Here is a 14,064-nt window from a genome sequence, read left to right on the forward strand (position 1 = left end):
AATTCAGATGCTTAGCAACATTCTCCAAGGCCTTCTGGGAAATGAGTTTTGATCAGAAATGGCTGCTTCTGTTGGGGTTAATTTTATTTACTTTATATCACATAAAGACTTGGTTTAGAAGACCTCTGGAAATTAGGTCGAGGAAGTTTATATAGTCAGAACAAAAAGTGAGCATTTTTACAGTTGGGGAAGTGAAGGGAAACAATTCCTTATTTGAGGTAAGGACTGGAACATTGACTCACTGGGAAGACAGAAACTCTGGGATACTTGCTTAAGCTCACTGGCTGGAAGAGAAAGGAATGGATGTAGTTCACCCCTAAGCACAATTAAAAAGCCAGCCCTTCAATTGTGCCATGCTCTTTAACTCTTTAATTCTAACTATTCTTCTTAAGGAATTGCTAATAGTTGTTTCTGTGCTTCTGAGGGTCTGCACCTATAGTTTGCACCTTCTAAAATCAGTGTTCTGGAGCAAAGACCCTATCATCCTTCCGTAGTCATAGCTCTGCTTTTGATTTTAGGTCATCAGATGTGGTAGGCTGAAGTCACTGGAGTATGACAGATAATGGCTTGGGATTTAAAGTTATTAGAACTGGGTTTTGAATTGTATTGTTACTTATTGTATTGTGATCTTGGTAAAGTCCTTTCTCAAGGGCACAGTTTCTTTATCCCTAAATAAAGTAAGGAGATTAGACAGATGGCAATTTTTTCTGATTCTAAATGTTATGAACCTCTGATTTTCCATCCAGAAGCACTCAAAAGTGCAGCAGATACTACAGACAACCTGTTAGCTCTCTAACTTCTTTCTGGAATAGCCCACAGAGGATGATAGTTCCCTTCATGAGTACAAAGACCATGCCATGTCTAAACTCTGCATCTCTCTCTAGATGCAATTAAGGTACCATGGTACAATAGATAGCACACCAAAATGGAGTCTTTGTAGACCTTTGTTCAAATTCTGGCTCTGTCATTTGCTGCCTGCATAATCTTAGACAAATCATTCCATGAGCCTCAGTTTTCTTCTCTGCAAACTTGAGAACAGTGTTCTACACACATTAGACATCTAATGTGTGTAGAACACTGTTCTCAAGTTAATAAACAAAAGTTTGTTTTGTTTTGGGATTTGTTCTTTGACAAGAGCAACCAACTATTTTCAAAGAGACTGCTAATCATAGTGCAGTAGTAGAGATGATGGAGTGATTTTTGTGTGGGCACAAGGTGACACTGCTATTTTGTAGGACTCAGTGTTGCCTTAAGGAGCAGGACGACCTACTTAATAGGATGTTGGATGGAGCCAAGAACCTTATGCAATTTCTATACCTCTCTGTTTTTTCCATTTCCATAGCCTCAAAAAAAGGTGTTTGCTGTCCATGGTCCTTAGCTCTTGGGAATGTCATGTAGGCTAATGAGATGATGTCCCTAAAGCCATTTGAATATCTTCTGGAAAAGAATGCTTTATAAATACAAGCAGGACATTTGCCCTTTTGATGTGACCCCATTAGCTATTTTATAGAGTGGGCATATTACCCTTATACCCACTTTTATTGAACATGATTCAGGATATTTTTCTTTACTCTGCAGTGCTGACCTAATTTTTCTCCTTTCCTTCACCTCTTTCTGCTAGAACTGATGTGCTTCCTTTAGCTCACAGATACTCCAGTTTCCTAAATCCTCTTGTATATCCCTTTGTTCCCCTTCAGCCACTCTTTGCCTCTGAAGGATGAGACTTGCCCCTTTACTCAGAGCTGTCCTCCACTTTTACCTGGCCACCTTATTGTTCAGTGATTCAAAGGAAAGGGCACTGAGTCACTTATTTGGGCCAGTTGCATTCAAGTATTGAGAAAATGGTAGATCAAAAGAATAGTGACTGGCAGTTCAAGGGGGAAGGAAGATGACACGGGCAGTTGAGTCCAGAGAGAGAACAGGGATGAAGACCAAGGAAAGTAAAGAAATAAAAGAGCCATTTTTTTCTGAGGAAGCTATATTATGATAGTAATCCCTTGTGTATGTGACTCAATAGGCACCCGCTGCATGTTTGGCTTTTAGCCTGGGAAATAAAAGCCAGAATTAGTTAAAATATATTTAAGAGAGAACTGTGCTTCAGGATGGGCATGGTGTGTCCTTTTCCAAGTCAGTGATGGTGGAGGAATCATTCATTTTCTATTAAACAGAGCTCAACATGGCATTATGCAGAAAAATATATGGATCTCAGAGAGGATACAGTAATTGTTTTGGAAATTGTCTAATGAGCTTTATATATTGGATATTTGAACCAGAGTCCCAGATGATTTCAATTGCTTGCATCCTGTGATAATTTACATCAGCACTAGACCTGGAGTCTGGCATATGAGTTTGGGTCTGAGTAGCATCCTTGACGTGGTTTATGGTATCAAGCTTCTGCAAGAATAAATTTGTACATTTCAAGTAAGGTTAAAAAAAATCACACTCTCTCATTTTTGAGAATTGCGTGCCCTTCATTTTACTGCCTGTTGACAGCCTTGAATCTTCATTATAAGACAAATGACTTGACAAAATGCATACTCACTTGACATGGAAAGAGGAATTTTAAAATATTAAAGTTAAGTGCATTTATGCCTCTCCAGTAATACATTAGGCCTGTGATCTCAATGGTGTGGTCACTCTTCATAACTACATAGATTACAGTGCTTCACTGCTCTATATGTTTCTGTATGTATATCTCCAAATTCATTTACTTAGCAGATATCTTCTTGGTTATGGGGCTCTTTTAAGTTAATAGGCTGCTCATCAGATAGCAAACTCATAGTTTATCTATAGATGTAGGTCTAATCTGTTTGAGAAGATCTCTCAGAACTCATTTCCTACTGGAAGAGCCTTTGAAAAAACTAGGGTCACCTCTAAAACATGAATATCAGAGTTGAACTTTAGTGGAAGATGTGCTTTGTTAAAAATTGTATTAAAATATCACTTTTTGATCATCCTTGAGGCTGTGTTCCAGGCAGCTTTCTACAATGCCTACTTCTAGTTCTAGCCTTGACCTAAGGAAATTCACGTCTCTTCCTTACTGATGAAATGAGGATGAGAGAAATATATCTTGAAGAGAAAGAGGGGGAAAAGTAAGGTGTGCTTCTAATATGTCTACTTCTCCTCCTTATAGATTGGAAATTGACTAATAAAATCTTTCTGTTGGTTTATGTTAGTTCAAAGAAGTTCAGCTCCTTCCTCTTCTTCTCCCTTCCTTTTCCTTCTCACTTTTTTCCCTCTCCCTCTTCTTTTTCTCTCCTTTCCTTCTTCCTTCCCTCTACCTCTCTCTTCTATTCTCCCCTTGGAATAGTCATTGAAGTGTTTTCTCCTTTATAGACTAGCACAGCTTTGGTAAGCATGTTATTAAGTCCTGGGCTGTGGGAAACATAAAATAGGGCTAGGCATCGAGGGTTTATGATGGAAGTGGCTATGTTAAGGCTCAGTGAGTAAAAACATAACTTTCCTAACAATTCAACAGTGAAAATAACAACACTTTCTGAACATAATCACAAAATTGTCCCAAACTCAGAATTGATAAGTACCAAGCCTCATATGTCAGGAAGACCTTGGGAAGCCTCTGGACCAGTGAGAAAATGATGTTTCATCTTATTGTTCAGTGGATCAGTTGATTTTATCATTGAAAGAAAATTGTACTTTGCAAGCACTGGAATATATATATACATAAATTAATATCCAATCACTCCAAGTATTATATTTTATAAGATTTATTAATAATCACTTGAAGTAGAGGAAAGTGAGAGCCTGAGTAAAGAGCTGTTTCTAGGATGGCAAAAGCAGAAGAGAAAGAGAATGAGGAGTTACACAAAACTTTATCTACACAAATAAGGACATAATGTGGGGATAAAAGGAAAGGGATTCTGGAAAATGTAGTTCAAGGGTACAAAATTCTAATTACACAGTATATATGAAAGAATCAAAGATTTTGGTCTCTTAAGGAGAACTTGTCTGCAAGTACCATCTCTTTCTTCAGTAGCACTAATCAGGTAAATTTATCTGCTCTTTTAGTTATATCAGAGGGCTATGTAGTTGGAAATTCAATGTAAAATGTACACATAGTGCTTCTGGGTTTAATAAGTCCTTAATTACATTTTAAATTGCATTTCTCATGGTCATGTTTCTCCATAGAATTTATGGAGCTGGAAGGAACTTTTGAAGTCCAATCTTCTACCGAGTCTAGGAATCTTCTTGATATCTTCCCTTTCAGAGAGCCATCTACTGCATTTTAAAATACACTAAGAGATGAAGGAGTTCACTATCTTTAATATAGTCAAATCTTGTAGGTTTGTAAACTAGAAAAATACAAAAACAGTGTCAGTTTTGGCATTTTGATTACAACCTTTTTTCAAAGGATTTCTTGGCATATGGAGAGCCATGGGACCTTCCTGTGTCTACAAGGAGTTCCTGGAGGCATTAAAAAAAGTATTGGGAGAGGTCTTAGAATTTTGACAGATCTCCATCTGCCAATTCATTTCATTGACATAAATGCCAGGTGGCAAAACACCTGCTTCCATCCTGGGGACATCTTCCCAGGGTTAAGGACAGTGGGTTAGAGCCCAAGACAACAGCTCTGCCCCTGGATTCCTCCCTTATTCTCATCTTTAGTTCATCTCATGTGGTCCTATGGGAATAGGGAGAAAAACCTTGCAAAATAGGTCATTTATCCTTGACAACTGCCATTATTAAAATTTGTTACTGATAAGACACATCTATGAACATATTATTAATGACTTAAAATTAAATGGTCTCAAGGAAGAAAGTGTTAAATAAAAGAAGAGTCAGTTTGCTTCCTTCTCAGTTGCCAGCTTTATTATTTTTTTCAGCAGTCAGTTAAAATCAAGTATTTGTTTGTTTTCAGGAGAGTGGGGACCTTTCAACTGGTTTCTGTCAATGTTGTCACTCTTGTGAAATCCATGTGAGCTCCCTTGTGACTATTCTGACAGCCAACATTCTCAGGCACTACCCAGGGAACATTTCTTTAAACTATTGATGAAAAAAAGGTGAAACTTTAATTTCTCATCAAGTAAAACTTGATAATTAAAATTTAATAGTCTTTTATCTTGGAGACCTTTGAAGCATGCCTAGACAAAACAGGACTACCACCTGATTTGATATTGCTATTTAGGAGATGATAGACATTTCTAGAATAAGTAGGTTTTGTGGAATTTTTTTTCTGCAATTTGTGTTTTCTCCTAGTAATGTTCCAGACCCAACCACAGGACTGTCCCTATACACTTATGAACCTGGGCCAAATCACAGTGTGTGCCTCCCCCCACCCCAGTTTATTTTTAAAAGGTTTTATTCAGATAAAATCTGATTAAAATAAGTAAATATCATGGGCAGCTTTGGGAGAAAGGTCACTAATGAATACCTAGAGGGAAGAATCAAAATCAGCAATTCTTATACTTGTGGCAAAGAGCTTGAAGAATCAACTTATAAAGAAAAATTCAGCGAAGTGAGGGAAGAGACTTGGGGAGAGATCCCCTCCCTCAGGGCACAAAGACCCCAGTAGGGAAAATTCCCTGCTCATCACTCATGGAAGAGGGGATAATGAAGGCCATAGGACATCAACCCTCAAGAATAGAAAACTTAAGGCATCCTGAAACTACTGCAGAGGAAGCAACAGGGTAGGGAGGACAGAGTTAGGGAAGAAGCAAGCTATCGTATAGTTTTCTCTTTTGAAAAATTATTCTTGCTAACTAAATCTAAGCTGAATTATTTGTATTTGTTTAAGGATTACAAATGCAGTTAGCACACTCTAAATTTTAGTACCCTGGGCCAAAGTGCAGATGATCTCATCCTAGTTATGGTTCTGCCAGCCTAAAGGTGAGTATGTGAAGGGGTGGAATTAAAGTAAAACTAGTTTATCTTGGTGATATTTAAGTTACAATGTAAGCTTAATTGAATGTTTATTTTTCAGTCATTTCAGTTGTATCTGATTCTTTGTGACTCCATTTGGGTTTTTTCTTTGGCTAAGGTACTGGAGCATTTTGCCATTTCCTTCTCTAGAACATTTTATAGGCGAGGAAACTGAGACAAAAGGGTTAAGTTACTTCCCCAGGGCCACACAACTGGTAATGTCTGAGCTGGATTTGAATTCTGGTCTTCTGGACTCTAAGCCCAGTGATCTATCTATTGTGCTGCACAATATATATACATATATATATNCAGGACAATGAACCTCATTTACCTAAATGTCAGAAAGAATGTTCCATCACATTATACTAAGGGATTTGGAGAATGAGTTGAAAAAACATGGCACATAATCAGTTTTAACATTTAAATCACTTGAAAGTTTATCAAGGAAATGCAAAGTAATATACTTTCTACTGATCAAGTCTTAAAGATAGAAATGAAAGGGAAAAGTCTAAGAACCCAGTTGTGAAGAGGTTGCTTAGATATCTAAAGATACTATAGGTATCCATACTATAGTATTCCAATAGTAGGTACCACAGAAATCCGCTTCAGTTTGGAAAGTTTTGAACCTCAAGGAACAGAAACATTGCCTTAAGTATAATTAGAGGGTTTATCTATTATATATTAATCACCAGTGATACACACACACACACATATATATATATGTATATATATATATATATACATAAATACCTCTATTTTTTTCTTAGCATCATTTTAACAGTCTTGCCATTTTCTTCCCTTCTACTCGAAATCACTGCTTCACAATATAAGTGCTGGGAGGGAATGTCTAATGTTCTTGAGTTGGACAATATCCTAAAATGGTATCATCTAAAGCTCTGACTGCTAATATACACTTATTTTAATCTTGATTTCCTGCTTATTCCTCCAGGAAACTGTTGTTTTCATGGGTAGGTTAAATAAAATTTCTCCTAATTTTACAAGTTGCCCTCATGTCTTCATTTGAAATAAACCAATTTCTTCAAGGCAGAAAACCACTGGATGATGGACCATTTAATATCAGCATAGTGAGAATGATGGTCAGAACAGTGTCTCCCTGCTATTAACCCCTAATAATTCAGAGGTGCTATCATCACAGCTTCTTGCTATAGTCAAGAAAAATCTGAGCTTGATAGCAAAAGACCTGGATTTAAATTCAAGATTCCAAACATTACTAACTATCTCTGACCCTCAATTTTCTCATCTTTAAAATAAGCATACTTGTACTCCATACCTGATGGGATTATCAGCAAATTACTTTGGAAAGTGAAAAATGCCAGAGACTCTATCTTTTTATGCAATTCTTATTCATGCCTTCCTTCCAATCCCCAGTGGAAGAACTACTCAACCCATTAAGAGATCTGACTTATGGGCTCTTAACATTCTGTGGGTAGAACAGCTGACCCTTTGCTAATATTCACTTTTCATGTATGACTAGCTCACTTCCTTTTCTAGTCATCCAATTAGAGTATATTTATTATGGCTTCTTCAGTAAAATACCGAAGCCTTTTATGCCTACAATATATCTCTCCTTTGCCCTTTGCAGAGATGTCCTTTGCACCCACAATTCATACTAATAACAACAACACATACAGAGCTTACTTTATATTTAGCATTGCACTAAGCATTTTACAATTATTATCTCATTTGATCCTCCTACCAATCCTATAAAATAGGTGCTATTATTATCCCCCATTTTATAGATGAGGAAATTGAGCAGATTTGAACTCAGATCTTCCTAAACAGCCCAGCATTCTAACCACTGCAAAAGTTCTGATTCTTTAGAGAACAGAGTGTTCCATAATACACAGCCAGGAAATGACTATTAGTATTAATATTTGTTTTACATCTATTATTTATTACTATTTATTATAATATATCAAAATATATGAGATTTTGTTTTATACATAATATAATATTACATGTTAGAATATGTTTATTATAATATTAAATTATAAGATTATTATTATCATTAGTATTAAGGATGGTTTGCATCAGGGAATATCTTGGGATCACTCAAAGCACTACATAATTTCCCAAATGCAAATTTACTCATTATCTTCCCTATACTCCTTTATGGTCCCAGCTTTTTGTCCATCAGCACAGTTTAGCCAAGGAGTATATCCAAGTATGCTCACACAGAGTAGGGCATCCAACTCAGGGGCAGCTAGTTAGCATGATGGATAGGATTACTGGACTTGGGATCATGAGGACTTGAGTTCAAATCTAGCCTCACATACTTACCATCTGTATGATGCTGGACAAGCCAATTAACCACTATCTGCCTCAGTTTTCTCATCTGTAAGATGGTGATAATACACCTATCTCTCAGAGTTCTTTTGAGGATCAAATGAGGTTATATGTATAAAATGTTTTGCAAAACAAAGTGTTTTATAAATGTTAGTTACTATTAATTGTACAAGATAGTCTGGACAAAAAGCATTTTTCATCCATTTGGTTTTTCTTGTACATATCATCAGTCACACATATGAAAGTAACACATGATCTTTTTAAAAAAAATTTTAAACATTTATTAATAATCATTTTTAACCTGGTTACATGATTCATGCTCCTACTTTCCCCCTTCAACCCCCCTTCACCCCCACCCATGGTCGATGCACATTTCCACTGGTTTTATCATGTGTCATTGATCAAAACCTATTTCCAAATTGTTGATAGTTGCTTTGGTGTGGTAGTTTCAAGTTTATATCCCCAATCATGTCTACCTCAAACCATGCGTTCAAGCAGTTGTTTTTCTTATATTTTTCCTCTCCTGCAGTCCTTCCTCTGAATGTGGGTAGCATTCTTTACCATAAATCCCTCAGAGCTGTCCTGTGTCATTGCATTGCTGCTGGTACAGAAGTCCATTATATTTGATTTTACCATAGTATGTCAATCTCTGTGTACAGTGTTCTTCTGGCTCTGCTCCTTTCACTCTGCATCAGTTCCTGGAGGTCTTTCCAGTTCACCTGGAACTCCTCTAGTTTATTATTCCTTTTAGCACAATAGTATTACATCACCAGCATATACCACAATTTGTTCAGCCATTCCCCAATTGAAGGACATACCCTCCTTTTCCAGTTCTTTGCCATCACAAAAAGCGCAGCTATAAATATTTTCATACAAGTCTGTTTATCTATGATCTCTTTGGGGTACAAACCCAACAATGGTATGGCTGAATCAAAGGGCAGGCATTCTTTTATAGCCCTTTGAGCATAGTTCCAAATTGCCAACCAGATTGGTTGGATCAGTTCACAACTCCACCAGCAATGCATTCATGTCCCAATTTTGCCACATCCCCTCCAGCATTCATTATTCTCCCATTCTTTCATTTTAGCCAATCTGCTAGGTGTGAGGTGATACCTCAGAGTTGTTTTGATTTGCATTTCTCTAGTTATTAGAGATTTGGAGCACTTTCTCATGTGCTTATTGATACTTTTGATTTCTTTACCTGAAAATTGCCTATTCATGTCTCTTGCCCATTTATCAATTGGAGAATGGCTTGATTTTTTATACAATTGATTTAACTCCTTGTATATTTGAGTAATTAGACCCCTGTCCGAGTTTTTTGTTATAAAGATTTTTTCCCAAATTTGTTGTTTCCCTTCTGATTTTGACTACATTGTTTTTGTTTGTACAAAAGCTTTTTAGCTTAATATAATCAAAACCATTTAATTCATATTTTGTAATTTTCTCTAACTCTTGCTTGGTTTTAAAATCTTTCCTTTCCCAGAGATCTGACAGGTATACTATTTTGTGTTCATTTAACTTATTTATAGTTTCTCTCTTTATATTCAGGTCATTCACCCATTCTGAATTTATCTTGGTGTAGGGTGTGAGATGTTGATCTAAACCTAATCTCTCCCATATTGTTTTCCAAGTTGCCCAGCAGTTTCTGTCAAATAGTGGATTCATGTCCCAAAAGTTGGGCTCTTTGGGTTTATCATACACTGTCTTGCTGACGACATTAACCCCAAGTCTATTCCACTGATCCTCCCTTCTGTCTCTTAGCCAGTACCATATTGTTTTGATGACTGCTGCTTTATAGTATAGTTTAATATCTGGTACTGCTAGGCCCCCTTCCTTGACATTTTTTTTCATTATTTCCCTTGATATTCTTGATCTTTTGTTATTCCAAATGAACTTTGTTATAGTTTTTCCCAATTCAGTAAAGAAGTTTTTTGGTAATTTGATAGGTATGGCACTAAATAGGTAAATTAATTTGGGTAGAATGGTCATTTTTATTATGTTAGCTTGTCCTACCCATGAACAATTAATGGCTTTCCAATTGTTGAGATCCAGTTTTATTTGTTTGTAAAGTGTTTTGTAATTGTTTTCATATAATTGCTGTGTTTGTTTTGGTAGATAGATTCTCAAGTATTTTATATTGTCTAGGGTGATTTTAAATGGTGTTTCTCTTTCTACCTCTTGCTGCTCTAATGTGTTGGAAATATATAGAAATGCTGATGATTTATGTGCATTTATTTTGTATCCTGCAACTTTGCTAAAGTTGTTGATTATTTCTACCAGCTTCTTAATTGATTCTCTAGGATTTTTTAAGTATACCTTCTTATCGTCTGCAAAGAGTGATAACTTAGTCTCCTCATTGCCTATTTTGATACCTTCAATTTCTTTTTCTTCTCTAATTGCTACAGCTAATGTTCTTGTACTATGTTGAATAGTAGAGGTGATAATGGGCATCCTTGTTTCACTCCTGATCTTATTGGGAAGGCTTCTAATTTATCACCATTGCATATAATGCTTGTTGATGGTTTTAGGTATATACTATTTATTATTTTTAGGAAAGGTCCATCTATTCCTATACTTTTCAGTGTTTTCAATAGGAATGGATGCTGTATTTTGTCAAAGGCTTTTTCAGCATCTATTGAGATAATCATGTGATTTTTGTTTGTTAGACTGTTGATTATGATATGGGATTATTTAGGTATTCTATTTCTTCTGCTGTTAATCTAGGCAATTTATATTTTTGTAAATATTCATCCATATCTCCTAAATTGTTATATTTGTTGCCATATAATTGGGTGATATAGTTTTTAATGATTGCCTTAATTTCCCCTTCATTAGAGGTGAGGTCTCCCTTTTCATCTCTAATACTGTCAATTTGGTTTTCTTCTTTCCTTTTTTTATTAGATTGACCAGTACTTTGTCTATTTCATCTGTTTTTTCAAAATACCAGCTTCTAGTCTTATTTATTAATTCAATAGTTCTTTTACTTTTGATTTTATTAATTTCTCCCTTAATTTTTAGTATTTCTAATTTAGTTTTCATCTGGGGATTTTTAATTTGCTTGCTTTCTAATTTTTTGAGTTGCATGCCCAATTCATTAATTTCTGCCCTCCTTAATTTGTTAATATATGCACTCAAGGATATAAATTTCCCCCTGAGTACTGCCTTGGCTGCATCCCACAGAGTTTGGTAGGATGTCTCATCATTGTCATTCTCTTCAATGAAATTGTTGATTGTTTCTATGATTCCTTCTTTGACTTATTGGTTTTGGAGAATCATATTGTTTAATTTCCAATTGGTTTTTGATTTGCCTGTCCAGGTGCCCTTACTAATTATTATTTTTATTGCATTATGATCTGAGAAGTTTACATTTATTACATCTGCTCTTTTGCATTTGTTTGCTATGTTTCTATGCCCTATTATATGGTCAATCTTTGTGAATGTACCATGTGCAGCTGAAAAGAAGGTGTATTCCTTTTTGTCCCTATTTATTTTTCTCCACATATCAATTAAATCTAATTTTTCTAGGACTTCATTCACCTCTCTTACCTCTTTCTTATTTATTTTTTGGTTTGATTTATCTAGATCTGAAAGAGGAATATTTAGATCTCCCACTATTATGGTTTTACTATCTATTTCCTTCTTGAGCTCTGCCAGTTTCTCCTTTATGAATTTGGATGCTATACCACTTGGTGCATATATATTGAGCAGTGTTATTTCCTCATTGTTTATACTGCCTTTAATCAGGATGTAATGACCTTCCCTGTCTTTTTTAATCATATCTGTTTTTACTTTGGCTTTGTCAGAAATCATAATAGCCACTCCTGCTTTCTTTTTCTCATTTGATGCCCAAAAGATTTTGCTCAAGCCCTTAATCTTTTTTTAATTCTTTTTTTTATTTTTTAAACCCTTAACTTCTGTGTATTGACTTATAGGTGGAAGAGTGGTAAGGGTAGGCAATGGGGGTCAAGTGACTTGCTCAGGGTCACACAGCTGGGAAGTGTCTGAGGCCGGATTTGAACCTAGGACTTCCCGTCTCTAGGCCTGGCTCTCCATCCACTGAGCTACCCAGCTGCCCCCTCAAGCCCTTAATCTTAAACTTGTGTATGTCTACACGCCTCATATGTGTTTCTTGTAGACAATATATGGTAGGATTTGGGTTTCTGATCCACTCTGCTATTTACTTCCATTTTATGAGCGAGTTCATCCCATTCACATTCAGAGTTACAATTATCAGTTGTGCATTTACTGACATTTTTGTATACTCCCCTAGTCCCACCCCTTCTTCTTACACTATTTTCTTTTAAACCAGTAGTTTGCTTTGAGCCGGTATCCCTTATACCCTCCCTTGATTAACTTCCCTTTCTACCCCCTCCCTGGTTATTCCCCTCTTTTTATTTTTAAAGGCCTAATACATTTCCTCCCCCTTCTTTTCCCCTCCCTTTTTTGACCTCCCCATTCACCTGCTCCCCTTGATTTATCCCTTCTGACTTTCTCAGTAGGGTTAGATAGAGTTTTTTATCCCAATGGATAATATAGCTACTCTTCCCTCTCCGGGTTGATTACACTGAGAGTAAGGTTTAAATATTACCTCTTAATGCTCTCTTCCTCTCCTTCTTATAATAGTATTTGTCCCCTGCCCTTCCCATGCCCTCTTTGTGTGTAATAGAATATCCTATTTTTCTTATTTACTCAAGTTTATCTTGGTGTCCCCTACTATTCACCCCCCTCTTTTCCACCCCCCATGTCATCTTAGACCATTTAGTATTCTGTCCTCTCCCTATGTATTATTCTGCTGATTGCTATAACAGTGAATACTATAATAGTGAATAGAGTTCACTACAGAGAATTATACATAACATTTCTCCACATAGGAATACAGATAATTAGATCTTATTGAAGCCCTTAAAGAGTCAAATTGAAAAAATTATGAGTTTTCTTTCTTTCCCCTCTGTTTCTTGTTTACCTTTTCATGTTTCTCTTGATTTTTGTGGTTGGATATCAAACTTTTCATTTAGTCCTGGTCTTTTCTGTGCAAATACTTGGAAATCTTCAATTTTGTTGAATGCCCATACTTTCCCCTGGAAGTATATAGTCAGTTTTGACAGGTAGTTGATCCGTGGTTGAAGGCCCAGCTCTCTTGCCTTTCTGAATATCATATTCCAAGCCTTGTGGTCTTTTAGCATGGAGGCTGCCAGATCCTGTGTGATCCTGATTGGTGCTCCTTGATATTTGAGTTGTCTCTGGCTTCTTGTAAGATTTTTTTCTTTTACTTGGAAGCTCTTGAATTTGGCTATTATATTCCTGAGTGTTTTTCCTTTCTCGGTCTAGTGTAGAGGGTGATCTATGGATTCTTTCAATGTCTATATTGCTCTCTTGTTGTAGAACTTCAGGGCAATTTTGCTGAATAATTTCTTTTAGTATGGAGTCCAAGTTTCTATTAATTTCTGCTTTTTCTGGAAGACCAATGATTCTCAAATTTTCTCTTCTAGACCAGTTTTCTTGGTCTGTCACTTTCTCATTGAGATATTTCATGTTTACTTCTATTTTATCAGTCTTTTGGCTTTGTTTTATTTGTTCTTGTTGTCTTGAGAGATCATTAGCTTCTAATTGTTCAATTCTAGCCTTTAGGGACTGGTTTTCGATCATAATCTTTTGGTTTTCAGCTATAATCTTTTGGTTTTCCTTTTCAATCTGGTCATTTCTGGTCTTCAATTGACTTGCCTCATTTTCCAATTGTGAAATTCTGCCTTTTAAACTGTTATTTTCTTGCCAACTCTTTTCCATCTTTCTCAACATCTCAGACTTGAACTCTTCAATAGCTTGTGACCAGTTTTCATTGTTTTGGGAAGGTTTGGATATGATTACTTATTTGTCCTCCTC

At 36.1% G+C, this 14,064-nt stretch overlaps 1 protein-coding gene across 1 annotated transcript in view; it reads left to right on the plus strand.

Moving 5' to 3' along the window:
- The window catches only part of PLCXD3 (phosphatidylinositol specific phospholipase C X domain containing 3), a 223,273-nt gene that overhangs the window by 74,082 nt on the left and 135,127 nt on the right, over positions 1-14,064 (plus strand). The window lies entirely within an intron of this gene.

The sequence above is a fragment of the Gracilinanus agilis genome, chromosome 1 (genome assembly GCF_016433145.1).
Source record: "Gracilinanus agilis isolate LMUSP501 chromosome 1, AgileGrace, whole genome shotgun sequence".
In the NCBI taxonomy this organism is placed as follows: domain Eukaryota; kingdom Metazoa; phylum Chordata; class Mammalia; order Didelphimorphia; family Didelphidae; genus Gracilinanus; species Gracilinanus agilis.